Source organism: Felis catus, chromosome C2, assembly GCF_018350175.1.
Source record: "Felis catus isolate Fca126 chromosome C2, F.catus_Fca126_mat1.0, whole genome shotgun sequence".
Lineage (NCBI taxonomy): Eukaryota > Metazoa > Chordata > Mammalia > Carnivora > Felidae > Felis > Felis catus.
In genome coordinates this window covers 26,175,082-26,189,053 of record NC_058376.1, presented here as the reverse complement: position 1 = coordinate 26,189,053, position 13,972 = coordinate 26,175,082, and positions in this window count along the sequence as shown.

Sequence of the window (13,972 nt, the reverse complement as noted above, 5' to 3'; positions counted from 1 at the left end):
GAGGCCCGCAGCACCTCATGCTTCCATCCTGCGTTGAGATCACGGTGAGGGCCGAACCGACCCCCGCCCGCCCTGCCTGTTGCGTCGCCATCGGGGGTCGCGCCTGAGCCTCCGCTTCCCCCTCTTGTGTTTCCTTGCCAACCTGCCCCCTAACAATCTGGGGCCATGAGTTCTAGACCCAGCAGCTCTGCTTCAGCTCTTCTTGAGAGGTGGGGTGGCGACCTGTATCAGATGGAAGGAAGACTTTGCATTTGTGGGCCGATCCTCGTCTTTGGGGTAATTTCAGGCACGTCAACTGTGCAGCCGCTCTGTGATATTTTAGGTTGTTTGTTTAGAACCCCTAGTTGGGCCCTTCCCTGGCCAGGCCAGTGGCTCCTTCAGAACAGGGACTACGTCCTGTAGACCGGTGTACCTGCCTGGCACTGAGTTCAGTGTCTTGCACAAGGAACGGGCTCCAGGGATGTCAGCCAAATGAATGAAACCTTGGGAGCCCGAGCTTTCTATTTCTGAGACACTTCTACTCAAGGGCTTCCCAAACACAAGAGCTTAATCTCAGCAAATACAAATGTGGAAAAGGTACATTTTAACGTTCTGAAGAAAAGGAGCATCTCTCCAATCTTTTACATTGAATTGGCACCATGTTATTAGGTTTGCGAAAGTACTTTAATACATCAGACTAGAAAAATACAAGCTACTTCTTTTAAAAATTATTACTGAAAGAGAGCCAGTTTTCACTGTTTCCAGCTAAAACATGTAAATTGCTCAAGCCCTGATTGTTCAAGTTGTAGATGGACCAGATTCTTCACTAGGCCTGAGAGCATGTTTTCAGCCCTATTCTATGAATATTTTATTTTTTATTACTGATACTGGTGATTCAAGATTCAAAGCACTTTTTTTTTTAATTATTAGGCAATTCTAAAGCCAATACAATAAGCTTTTATTTGTTAAAAAAAATTATACTGTTTTATCTATGGTTCCTTATTGGTCGATTTAACGATTTAAAGAGGATACTGATATTTACACCCTGGACTGTTCTAGCAGATAGGAGAGTGTTTCCATTATTCTAAACTCTTAACAATCTGATTGAGGCTATTTTACTGATTAAGGCTTTTATCTCTGCAATTTCATAAAATAGCTACAAATACTCAGAATTTGTCCAGAAATTTCTATAGTTTGAGATTAGTATTTTGTGTGATGTTTATAAATCTGTGACCCACATGGTCCAGTCTTAGATCAGGACCGTATTCAAAATACACAGGCAAATATCTGAGGTATAATTTTGAAATAATTCTTTAAAAATTCTCATAGCCCGAACACTGTGAAGCAGATAAATAACAAACAACATATCTTAAACATATCTCTTTTTTCTCTCATCTTGTGTTCTCACACAAGATAGCTGCTTGTATTGTATTTCAAAATGTGCCCTACTGTTGTTCTCCAGCCCTGGGTGTGTGCTTTAGATCTTTTCCCCCAGGTCTCTTTCTTCCTGATTATGAATGACAAAAGCCCAAAAGAATTGGTCCTGTTACATGGGAGGACCCTCTTTAGGAGTCTGGAAGAGGGAAGCAGAGCTAATACAATTATCCATTAATACGAACTTTTTCTTTCACAGTTGATTCCTTTCCGTAGTTAACTCTAATGCTCAGTAACACTGTGTGTTAATAGGTATAATAGTTTTAGTACAAGTATTTTTTGTTTTTGTTTTTTAGTTTAAATCTAAGTTAGTTAACATATAGTATAATAATCATTTCAGGAATAGAATTTAGTGATTCATCACTTACATATACCACCCAGTGCTCATCCCATCAAGTGCCTTCCTTAATGCCCCTCACCCATTTAGCCCATTCCCTCACCCAACACCCTGCCAGCAACCCTCATTTTGTTCTCTATATTTAAGTCTCTTATGGTTTGTCTCCCTCTCTGTTTTTATCTTATTTTTGTTTCGCTTCCCTTATGTTCATCTGTTTTATTTCTTAAATTCCACATATGAGTGAAATCATATGGTATTTATCTTTCTCTGACTTATTTCGCTTAGCATAATACACTTTAGTTCCATCCACGTTGTTGCAAATGGCAAGATTTCAATCTTTTTGATCGTCAAGTAATATTCCATTGTGTAGATATATCATATCTTCTTTATGCATTCATCAGTGGACCTTTGGGCCCTTTCCATACTTCAGCTATTGTCAATAGTGCTGCTATAAATATTGGGGTGCATGTGCCCCTTTGAATCAGCACTCCTGTATCCTTTGGATAAATATCTAGTAGTGCAATTGCTGGGTCATAGGGTAGTTCTATTTTTAATTTTTTGAGGAACCTCCATATTGTTTCCCAGAGTGACTGTACCAGTTTGCATTCCCACCAGCAGTGTGCAAAAGGGTTCCTCTTTCTCCGCATCCTTGCCAACATCTGCCGTTGCCTGAGTTCATTTTAGCCTTTCTGATAGGTGTGAGATGGTATCTCATTGCGGTTTTGATTTGTATTTCCCTGATGATGAGCAATGTTGAGCATGTTTTCATATGTCTGTTAGCCATCTGGATGTCTTCTTTGGAAACGTGTCTATTCATGTCTTTTGTCCATTTCTTCACTGGATTATTTGGTTTTTAGGTGTTGAATTTGATAAGTTCTTTATAGATTTTGGATACTAACCCTTTATCTGATACATCATTTGCAAAAATCTTCTCCCATTCTGTCGGTTACCTTTTAGTTTTGCTGATTGTTTCCTTCGCTGTGCAGAAGCTTTTTATTTTGATGAGGTGCCAGTAGTTCATTTTTGCTTTTGTTTTTCTTGCCTCTGGAGACATGTCAAGTAAGAAGTTTGCTGCAGACCAGGTCAAAGAGGTTGTTTCCTGTTTTCTTCTCTAGGATTTTGATGGTGTCCTGTCTTACGTTTAGGTCTTTCATCCATTTTGAGTTTATTTTTGTGTATGATGTAAGAAAGGGGTCCAGGTTCATTCTTCTGCATGTCACTGTTATTTTTTCTGTTAAGTAGGCTTCATGCCCAGCTTGGAGCCCAAAGTGGGGCTTGAACTCATGACCCTGAGATTAAAATCTGAGCTGACATCAAGAGTTGGATGCTTAACTGACTGAGCCACCCATGGGCCCCAGGACAAATTTTAAGGCTGTTGTTTTGTTTTGTTTGAAAATGAGCCACTCTCATTGGTCAGGGGCTTTATAATCACACATATCTTGTGGCATCCCAAAGTCATAGAGAATATGACTCACACTCAATCACCAAGATCTATGAATTGCTTTCATAACCAGGACTTATTTTCCACTAAATAACTGTGTAACTCCTTAAAATCTGTTATTCCATTGAGCTCAGAGTTCAGCATTGTAAACAAAATAGCAATTTCAACCATCTTCTCAATGTACATGTCAAGTTTAAATTTGAGTACAAAACCATCACCTTTATAGTGGACAGAGAAAGTTCTGTTATATAGCATCAGGGAAAAGTGTGCAGGCTCTGAGGGCCATTGGATGTCTACCAAGTGAGATCTAAGACTTTTTAATTCTAAAAACACTTTAATACATTTCTTCAAAAATTTCCAGGACCTAACCATTTGGCTAAATTAAAAGAAACTAAATCTAGTCTCTTTGCTTCAACTTCTTAAATATCTGTAAACTGGCAGTGGTTAAAAAAACATAAGTATAAAGAAAATTTGTAATCTTCATTATTTTCTCCATTACATCATGCAATAAAACTGACTTCCAAGAGTCACAACACAGACTCTCTTGATGAATGAGGCAATGGAAACTGGGCACACCAACCTCCTATTTTGAGTTGCATTAATTGTTGAAGCCCTCCTCCCTGCCCCAACCATGCCCCAAACATGGCACATCTTTTTTGGAAGAAAATGTTTTGGTCAAACTACTCATTCTTTATTGGTAATTGCTTAAGATTTGTTAATTGGTACAAACTAGCTTAGGAAAATGTTCCTAGCTTAGGAGATAGGGTATAATATTTAGGTACCTGCACACTCTGGGCTCAAATAGAGCTCATATTTGAAACCTCTGATGTAAAATTTTCCTGCTTGACAGGACATGCGTCATTGTTGAGTTCCGTTGACAACTCTCTTGTTCTCTGTACCAACAGAGAAACTGACTTCTATTAGTAAGTAATAGAAACACTCCATGAAACAAAATTAAGAATACAGTATAATTCAATTAGCAAAAGTTTCAGAGGTATTGGAAAGAATGCTTTGAAATGCAAGTGTTAGGGTTCTCTAGAGAAGCAGAACCAATAGGATGCATATATGGAGAGAAAGATTTTTTTAAGGAATTGGTACACGCGGTAGTGGGCACTAGTAAGTCTGAAATCTGTTGGGCAGGTTGGCAGGCTAAAAATACAGGCAAGAGTCGAAGAGCTCAAAATCCATTGGCAGGATTTTTGTTATGATTTTGAGGAAGTAGTATTTGTTCTACTCCCGGAAACCTCAATTTTTGTTCATATGGCCTTCAACTGTTTGAGACCCGCCCACATTAATCAGGGTAATCTCCTTTACTTAAAGTCCACTAATTGTAAATATTAATACATCTACAAAATACCCATCACAGCAACATCTAGTGTTTGACCAACATCTAGTGTTCGACCAAAATGGGCACCACAGTCTAGCCAAGTTGAAACCTAAGATTACCCATCACAATGACCTCCATTCAATAGTATTTTCTCAAAGGCACAATGGTAATTAAGTTTAAAAATATAAATTCCTTAGCGAACAATATAAGGAATGTTTTCATTAAGAAAACATATCCTCTTGTTTTATTTTTCTTTGCTCTTTTCAATCAGTTGTGTGGTGGTAGAGATGGGGGAGAATGAGGGAGGGAAGATTGGATGTTTTCTTGTGACTTCTTCTGCATAACCGTGTCAAATATTTGTGCTAGAGCTTTGAGAACAGTGTGTCCGTCATTAGAAAGGATCAAAATATGGACAAATAAGTAACTCACAATCTAGTGGAATATAGAGATGTGAACAATCTATCTTCCATATTCCATATTCCATATTAGTTATATTGTAAATTCATTCCCTCAAAGACATATAAAGACAGTAGTGTTGTGGGCATATAAAAGGGTTTGGATGTGATTGGGCTCTCACCTGAAAGGAAGTTTCACAGACTTGTGAAAGGGCAGCATTGCAAACCCTCCTTACCACTTTTCAATACAGGCAGGTAGAGGAGGAGAGGCCATAGTATGAGGAAATTGTTTCCAAGGTAGGGTTACTTCTCAGTTGCACCACAGAGTTGGGTAGAATTCACCAAATTCACATAGCAAGTCCTGACATTTGATGGCCTAATTAGAGTGATTATGAGTATGCTTTAAAAATGTGCTTTGTCAGCACATCCAATGGGATGTTTTCATAAAGAGCATGTTCCCACTCCACACCTGGCCCAGGAGAAGCTCAAAACATGAAACTAAAGTTAGTACATTAATAATTGTTTGTGATGTGGTTGGCAAAAATATTTTGTAATTGTGCTCACAGGAGTGCTTTAGGGAGTTAATTGCAGCAGGTCAGGTTTTTCTCTACCTTGTAGGAATGTTTCAGTAACTCAGTGATATAAAAACTTTGTATGTATGAGATACATGTATATAAATATTTATAATTTCAGATATAGAAATAAAAACTTTATCTCTCTTTTGGAAAGAGGGAGTGAGAAAGAGAATGAGAGAGATTCATGACAGGTTTATAACAAAGATGTATACATATACATATATGTAAAGATTACAAATTTTCTTTATGCTTAATATATGATATATAATATATTGTACATATATAATATCTTAGTGCTTTTATACTAGCCTAAGTGCTCACAAATACTTTTTTTTTTTCAGAAGGAAAGTGTGAGAATAATAAACTAGCTATGACTTGTATATATCATGAGCAACAACTGAAACACAATGGGGGCAAAGCAAATAGAACAAAGTTGTTAAGTTGGTAATTTTGTTTTGTTTCGCTTTTGCTTTTAATTGCACACATGTAAATACTGAATTCACACAGTATTGAGGAACCAAAATGAACTGAAAAAATAATACTCCTCACCAGATACTCAGCATAAATGTTATATAAAAATGTAAACAATAATAGGATATGAAAATGTCTCAGAGCAACAGCTATTGAGGAAATATAATTCACCTGTCTTTTGATATGCATGTGTAGCTTATGCTAACTTCACTAGGGTATTTCAACTGTATGATCTGTGTTTAATTTGGAAGACCTTATGACTATTTTATTTTGAATTTTCTGTGATAGTACGGATATTATTCAATTTTATTATTTTTAATGCAGTGTTGGAAAGGGAAAAATTTACTTTACTCTTCAAAGTTTGTCCAGCTGGTCTAAGAATTAAATTTACATGACACGGATTAACAGGAGAAAAAACAAAGTTTAATAATAACGTGTGCACAGAGGCCGAATAATAAAATTGAAACCTAAAGAAATGACCAAGGCATATACTTTTTGGACAAAGAAACATAAATCAGTGAGGAATTGACAGGACAAAATAAATTTATGTTCAGGAGTTTCAATTAGTAAGGAATTCTAAACAAAATTTGGGCTAGGTAGTAAATTAGTAAAAGTAACAAGGTTTGTTTATCTATTCAGCCCTGAAATCCCTATCTTTGGTGATAAGGATGTCTTTTTACCTCCTGGTACGGGGAAGATACCTTTCACTTGGGAGATTTATTTCCTGCTTTCAGGAGGCAAAGGGGGGTCAGAGTGTTTGTTCTTGCACTGGCTATTTGTTAAGTAACTTTGATTCAAAATTATCAATATGCTATTGTTGCACATTGGAGCCTGGGACCCTTCAGCAGGCAATTCATTAAACATATAACTAAACATTTAAAAAGTATTTCAGATTGTGGGATTATTCATGTATTTGTATTTAGAAGTCAGAAAAAAATGATCTAGGAAAGACTTTCAAAAAGAAGTAAACCAGGAAGCACCACTGTTCTTTCTTTACACTCATTTCCTGCGTGTTTGAACTCTTCATCTCATGGTTTTGAAAACCGTTGTTGTGAGAGGACTCCCTAATTAATAGTTCTAGCTCAGATGATCCTCTGAATTTCAGTCTTGTATATCTGACAGTTAATGAACATCCTTACTTGGATGTCTGATAGGTGGTTCATACATAACATGTCCCAAGAGGAATCCATGCTTGCCCTTGCTCCTTTACCCCATAATCTCTCCCCTCCTGCGTTGTTTATTTCAGTAGAACTCTTATACCCTTGGCTCAGGCCAATGATTTTGGAGTCAACAATGACTCCTTTCTTTCTCCAACACCCCTTAGGCCATCTATGAGCAAATCCTCTAGACTCATCCTTTGATTTTTAACTGTTTTTGAGTCACTCAAATGGCAAGTTTATATGCTTCAACTTAATACATCCAGAATCTGACTATTCTTATTTCCCTTATGATTTTCGTAGTTTACATTGTTGCATGAACTATTGCAATATTCATTCAGCTGGATTCTAAACAAGGTAGTTCACAGTGATCCTTTTATAATGTAAATTTGATTTTGTTATGCCTGCCCCCATCCTCCATTGGCTAAAACAAAGGCCAATGGTTAAAAACAAAGGCCTTACAATAGTCTAGAAGGCCACACAGTAGCTACCCTCTTGTTCATCTTCTTCCTGCAATCCATCCTTTCTACCTCTTGTTTCATCTCCTATTATACTCCCTATCTTTCAATCCAGTGTAGTCTATAATTTTCTATTGCTGTCAAAGCAAATGACCACAAATTTCCACAAATTTAGCAGTTTAAAACAATACAAATTTATTATCTCACAGTTCTGCAGGTCAGAAGTTGGGTTGGTTTAGCTGTTCTCTCTGGTTATGGGCAGAATTTTGTGCCTTATGTTTGTAGGACTGAGGTCCTTGTTTCCTCGCAGTTTGTCATCTAGGGCCTGCCCTTAGCTTCCAGAGGCCTCTTTCTGGTCCTTGCTCTGCGGACCTTACATCTGAGAGACAGCAACAGTGTTCAGTATTCTTTTCATACTTGGCATCTTTCTGATTTACTCTTCTGCCAAATCTCTCTTGCTACAGCCAGAGAAAGTTCTCTGCCTTTAAGGTTCATGAGATTAGGTGAGACCTACCTCGGTAATCCAAGATAATTTCTTTATTTTAAGGTCTGGAACTTTAATTCCATCTACAAAGTTATTTTGCCTGAAATATAGTAGTTTCATAAGTTCTGGGAATTGGGACATGGTCAGCTTTGGGGGACTGTTATTCTGCCTACCACTGGGCCTCTTGGCCAAGCATGCTTCCATCTTAGGCCTGTATGCTTACTGTCTTGCTACATGGAATATTCTTCACCTGGATAATCATCACTTCTTTCAGGTTTCTGCTCCATTATCACCAGATTCTATCAGCTTCTTTGACCAGCCTTTAAAAGAAATATCCACTTGCCATTGCTCCTTTTTTTCCCCTTTAAACTTTTCTTTTATTCCTTTTTCTGACCATTGCCTGACATTGAATATATTTGTTTCCTTGTTTATTGTCTGTCTCCTTCTATGAAATCCTTTGTGAACAGGGACTTTGATTTATTCACCATTGTATTCCCACTACCTACAGCAGTTCCTGGCACATGGTAAATGTTTAATAAATATTTATTGAATGAATGCAAATCACCAAAAAAACCCCAGAGCCCCCACTCCATTAATCATGTCTCAGAAAAATGAGTCAGCTAACTCTGAATTCACATAATAGAACAACTTAAAGAAAACTCTTATTCATAAGAATGTTACTAGTTTGTCAAATCCCTTGCTGAAGTCATTAGTTGCAACTTCTATAGCATCCCCTGATCTATCATAAAAGAATACAGAGTTTGGCATTTCTATCCTTGGCATACGTAAACTAGCTCAAAGGTTCCATTTCCTCCATCTCTAAGTGATGACAAGCTTTTTAATAATCTGTTCTGAAACTTGAAAGAGCTCAAGTCTGCAGTTAAGAATTCATTTTTTCCATCTTTCAAAATAAAGATATATCTCATTTGCAAATTCTTGGTATTTCTCTTATTTAAAATATTTCCTCAAAGATTATTGACAGTGAGCCCTAAATCTGTAAATGACTCTAGAATCAGAGATATTAATCCCCTCAAAATTACCATTCTTTCTTCTTCAATTCCCCTCTCTATGATGTTTGTTTTGTTTTTTCTTATTTAGAATTGCATTGCTTGGGGTGCCTGCGTGGCCTAGTCGGTTAAATGGTTAAACGTCCCATTCTTGGTTTCTGCTGAGATCAAGATCTCACAACTTATGAGTTGGAGCCCTGCAATGAGGCTCTGTATTGACGATGTGGAACCTGCTTGGTATTCTCTGTCTCCCTTTCTCTCTCTGTTCCTCCCCCGCTCTCGCTCTCTGTCTCTCAAAACTAAATAAATAAACATTAAAAAAAATAAAATTGCTTTGCTTGGAGCAAAGAATAAACACAAAATGAGATTTTGAAGGTTTTGCTTTCTAGCTCCACCTACACTGTGCAGAGATCTGAACACTTCCTCTGAACTTAGCCAAACAGCCCCTTGTGGAAGTATCAGCTCATCCTGACATTTAGCCTTCACCATTTTTAAGGTTTCAGCCCATGACTTTTTTATCTGTAGCTGATCCATCAAGCAGCACCTTGTGCAGTCTCTTTAGTTTCCTATACATTTTTCTCTTTTCTTTCCTCCTGGGTAATGTCTTTGATAATGTGGGCAGAATATTTTAGAGTTACCCAGCACTCCTAAGCCATTTGCCATTTAAGAATTTTCTCAATGCAAGCATACCTATCCTTCTAAATTAAAACAGATTTTAAAAAAATGTTTATTTATGGGGCACCTGGGTGGCTCAGTCAGTTAAGCATCCGACTCTTGACTTAGGCTCAAGTTATGATCTCACGATTTGTGGGTTTGAGCACCACATTGGGCTCTGCTCTGATGGCATGCAAGGCTTGCTTGGGATCCTCTCTCTCTCCCTCTTTCTCTGCTCATGTGCTCTGTTTCTTTCTCTCTCAAAATAAAGGGAAAAAATTTAAAAAAAAAATTTAATGTTTATTTATTTATTTTGAGAGAGAGGGAGAGAGCATGAGCAGGGGAGGGGCAGAGAGAGAGAAAGACAGATAGAGAATCCTAAGCAGGATCTGTCCTGCCAGCACAGTGCCCGACGCAGGGCTTGATCTCACAAACCGTGAGATCATGACCTGAACCAAAATCAAGAGTGAGATGCTTAACTGACTGAGCCACCTAGGCCCCTCTAAAACAGATGTTTTAAAAATAAAGTTTTGAACCCATACTAACTGCAGGCAACAAAATGTATTATATATATAGTGGATCAGTTTTTTCTCAAAGTGTGATCCCTGGATCACCTGAATCAGAATCACAAGACAGCAAGGGAATACTTATGACAATGTAGATTACCAATTACTGAATCAGAATTGGAAGGAGGTGGATGAGAGGTGTGGGAATCAGCATTTAAAAATTTTTTTTTAACGTTTATTTATTTTTGAGACAGGAAGAGACAGCATGAATGGGGGAGGGTCAGAGAGAGAGGGAGACACAGAATCTGAAACGGGCTCCAGGCTCTGAGCTGTGAGCACAGAGCCTGACATGGGGCTCGAACTCACGGACCGTGAGATCATGACCTGAGCCGAAGTCGGATGCTTTACCGACTGAGCCACGCAGTGCCCCGGGAATCAGCATTTTAAATAAGTTTCTCAAGTATATTCTTTAAAGTTTGAGAACTTTATCTGTCAAGGATATGCAGAAGCATAAATCCCTGCTAGTAAGGAGACAGTAGTATATTTAAGATGATAAAGCCTAAAAATAATACGTGGCAAATGAATGGCATAGAAAATAAAGTACACTTGACTCAGCAAGTCCAGCTATTGGGGGTGCGGTGAGGGGGATTCTGGTTTCACAGAACAGGTGTGTATTTGTCATAAGAGATACTTAAGAACTGTTTATTAATGACAGAGCCGTGCTGGAAGATGAAGAAACCATACATTTTTTTAAAAAAAAAATCTTTGTTTTTTTTTTTAAATCTATTTATTTAGAGAGAGAGTGCACGCACACAAGTGGGGAGGGGTGGGGAGAGAAGGAGAGAGAATCCCAAGCAGGCTGTGCTGACAGCCCCGATGTGGGGCTCGATCCCACCAACCGTGAGATCATGACCTGAGCCAGTACCAAGAGTTGGACGCTTAACCTACTGAGCCACCCAGGCACCCCTTTCCACTACTTCTTTTCTTTCTTTCTTTTTTTTAAATTAGGCAGTTTCTTTCTTTCTTTCTTTCTTTCTTTCTTTCTTTCTTTCTTTCTAATTAATATCCAAGTTAGTTAGCATATAGTGCAACAATGATTTCAGGAGTTGATTTCTTAACATCCCTTACCCATTAAGCCCATCCCCCCTCCATCAATCCTCTGTTCTCTATATTTAAGAGTCTCTTATGTTTTGTCCCTCTCCCTGTTTTTATATCATTTTTGCTTCCCTTCCCTTATGTTCATCTATTTTGAATCTTAAATTCTTCAAATGAGTGAAGTCATATGATATTTGTCTTTCTCTGACTAATTTTGCTTAGCATAATGGCCTCTAGGTCCATCCCTCTCCACTATTTCTTAAGAGAATTTGGACTTGCTAAGAATAAGGGGAAGGCATTTTAAGAACTACAGTAAATTTAGTTGAATGTAAGTAAAAGAAGTGTGCATTTACCAACGTAGCAGGAAGGATGGAGGATTTGCTTGAGAGTCTGATGAAAAGGTAGATTGTGATCATATTGTGAGCAATTTTGAATATTAGAGTGAAGGATGTAGATAGTGGAGAACTGCTGAAAATTTTGGGATAAGATAAAAGGAATGTATTAGGAAAATTAACCTATAGTTGCTACTGGGAATGATAAGAGGGATGAAATGCCAGAGCCAGGGAAAATGGGAGGAGGAGCTAGCTTCATGTTCCATAATGAGAAAATTCAGACCCAAATTGATAAAAGAATAGATGTGTGACCAAATTTAAAGAATGGATCAATAAAACATGGAAACTAGTTTAATTCTAGTCTAGTTTAGTAGTTTCCTTCTTCTTTTAGTTGACTTAACATTTTAGCTGCAATTTTTAAAAAGCAAGGAATTTACTCTTTCTCATACCATTGTAGGGCCCAACATTTCTTTCTTTTCAAAATTAACTTAATTAGTCAAATATAAATCTTACATTTAGACCATTAAAGCACTATATTAAAATGCCAGGTAATTCAACAAACCATTAAAAAGAAGCATCTACTTCTTGTTAGTCACTGTGCCAAGTTCTAGTTCGTTAGAAATGCATAGGATATGAGTTTTTGGGGTTTTTTTTATTTTTTTAAAAAAATTTTTTTTCAACGTTTATTTATTTTTGGGACAGAGAGAGACAGAGCATGAACGGGGGAGGGGCAGAGAGAGAGGGAGACACAGAATCGGAAACAGGCTCCAGGCTCCGAGCCATCAGCCCAGAGCCCCACGCGGGGCTCGAACTCATGGACCGCGAGATCGTGACCTGGCTGAAGTCGGACGCTTAACCAACTGTGCCACCCAGGTGCCCCTGTTTTGTTTTGTTTTGTTTTGTTTTTTTAATTAAGGTTCTCCAAAGAAGCAACCAATAGGATGTATACATATTAAAGAGTTTTTGTTTGTTTGTTGGTTGGTTGGTTGGTTGGTTTTAAATAAGGAATTGGCTCATGTTATTATTTTGGAGGCTAAAATGTCCCAAGATCTGTAGGATGAATTGGTAAACTAGAGACCCAGGAGAGTCAATGGTGTATTTCTAGTCTAATGGTCAGCAGGTTCAAAACTCAGGAGAGCTGATGTTAGTTACAGTTAGAGTCTGAAGGCAGGAGAAAAGCCAGTGTCCCAGTTTGAAAGCAGTCAGGCAGAGGAATTTTCTCTTACTTGGGGAAGGGTCAGCTATTTTGTTCTACTCAGGACTTCAAGTGAATAGATGAAGCCCACCCACATAATGGAAGGCAATCTGCTTTACTCAGTTTGCTGACTTAAATGTTAATCCCATTCAGAAACACCCTCACAGAAACTCAGAATAATGTTTGACCAAATATTTGCTCACCACTTGGCCCGGTCAAGTTGACACATAAAATTAGCCATCACAGTTGCTGTTCTCAAGGAACTTGCAATTTACTAGGGAAGACAGACAAGTAAAATAATAATACATAATTTTAATGTTTCAGTATGGGTTATTTTTAAAGTGCTATGAAAACACAAAGGGGAGAATGATAAGTTCTGTCTGTGGAGAGAGGGGATGTCAATGAACTTACAGGAAAAATAGCTTTTGTTTAGAAAAACACCTGGGTGAGTTGTTTTGTTTATGGGTATCAGGCTCTCTGAGTACAGTGAGAATAACCCAGGAGATCTCTAAGGCATTCTGAGTGGGGAAATAATGTGCATGTGAGGGTTAGATACAGCCAGGAGATTAAGAGCTAGAATCTAAGAAGAAATCAAAACAACTAAAAAACATATTGCACAATTCTTGAATGGAGAAGACACTCAGATGAAAATTTCTAAGATTCAGGATTAATAAGGACTCTTAAAAAGAGGAATATATTATTTTTTATTTTTGAATTTGCAAATAGCATTAAATGAAAAAATTTAAACACCTGCAAAAAAAGAATAGCACAATCCATATCCATCAAGATTTAACAGTTATCAAGATTATGCCACACTTGCTTAATCTCTTTTCTCTCTTTGCTGACTATTTGGAAAGAAATCTCAGAAATCCTACTATTTCACTTCTGCATACTTCACGATGCATCTCTAAAAAAGAAAGTGAATTTAAAAAAAAAACAAAATTTAATCCACTTTTACACCAAACAAAATTCATAATCACATCTTGATATCATTTTGATATTGTCAAATACCTTTAGTCCATATTAAAATGTTTCTGATTGTCTCAAAAATTTCTTCATACAGTGTGGTTGCCTGAGTCATAATTCATAATGTGTGTAAAGTTCACACATTACATTTGAATGTTT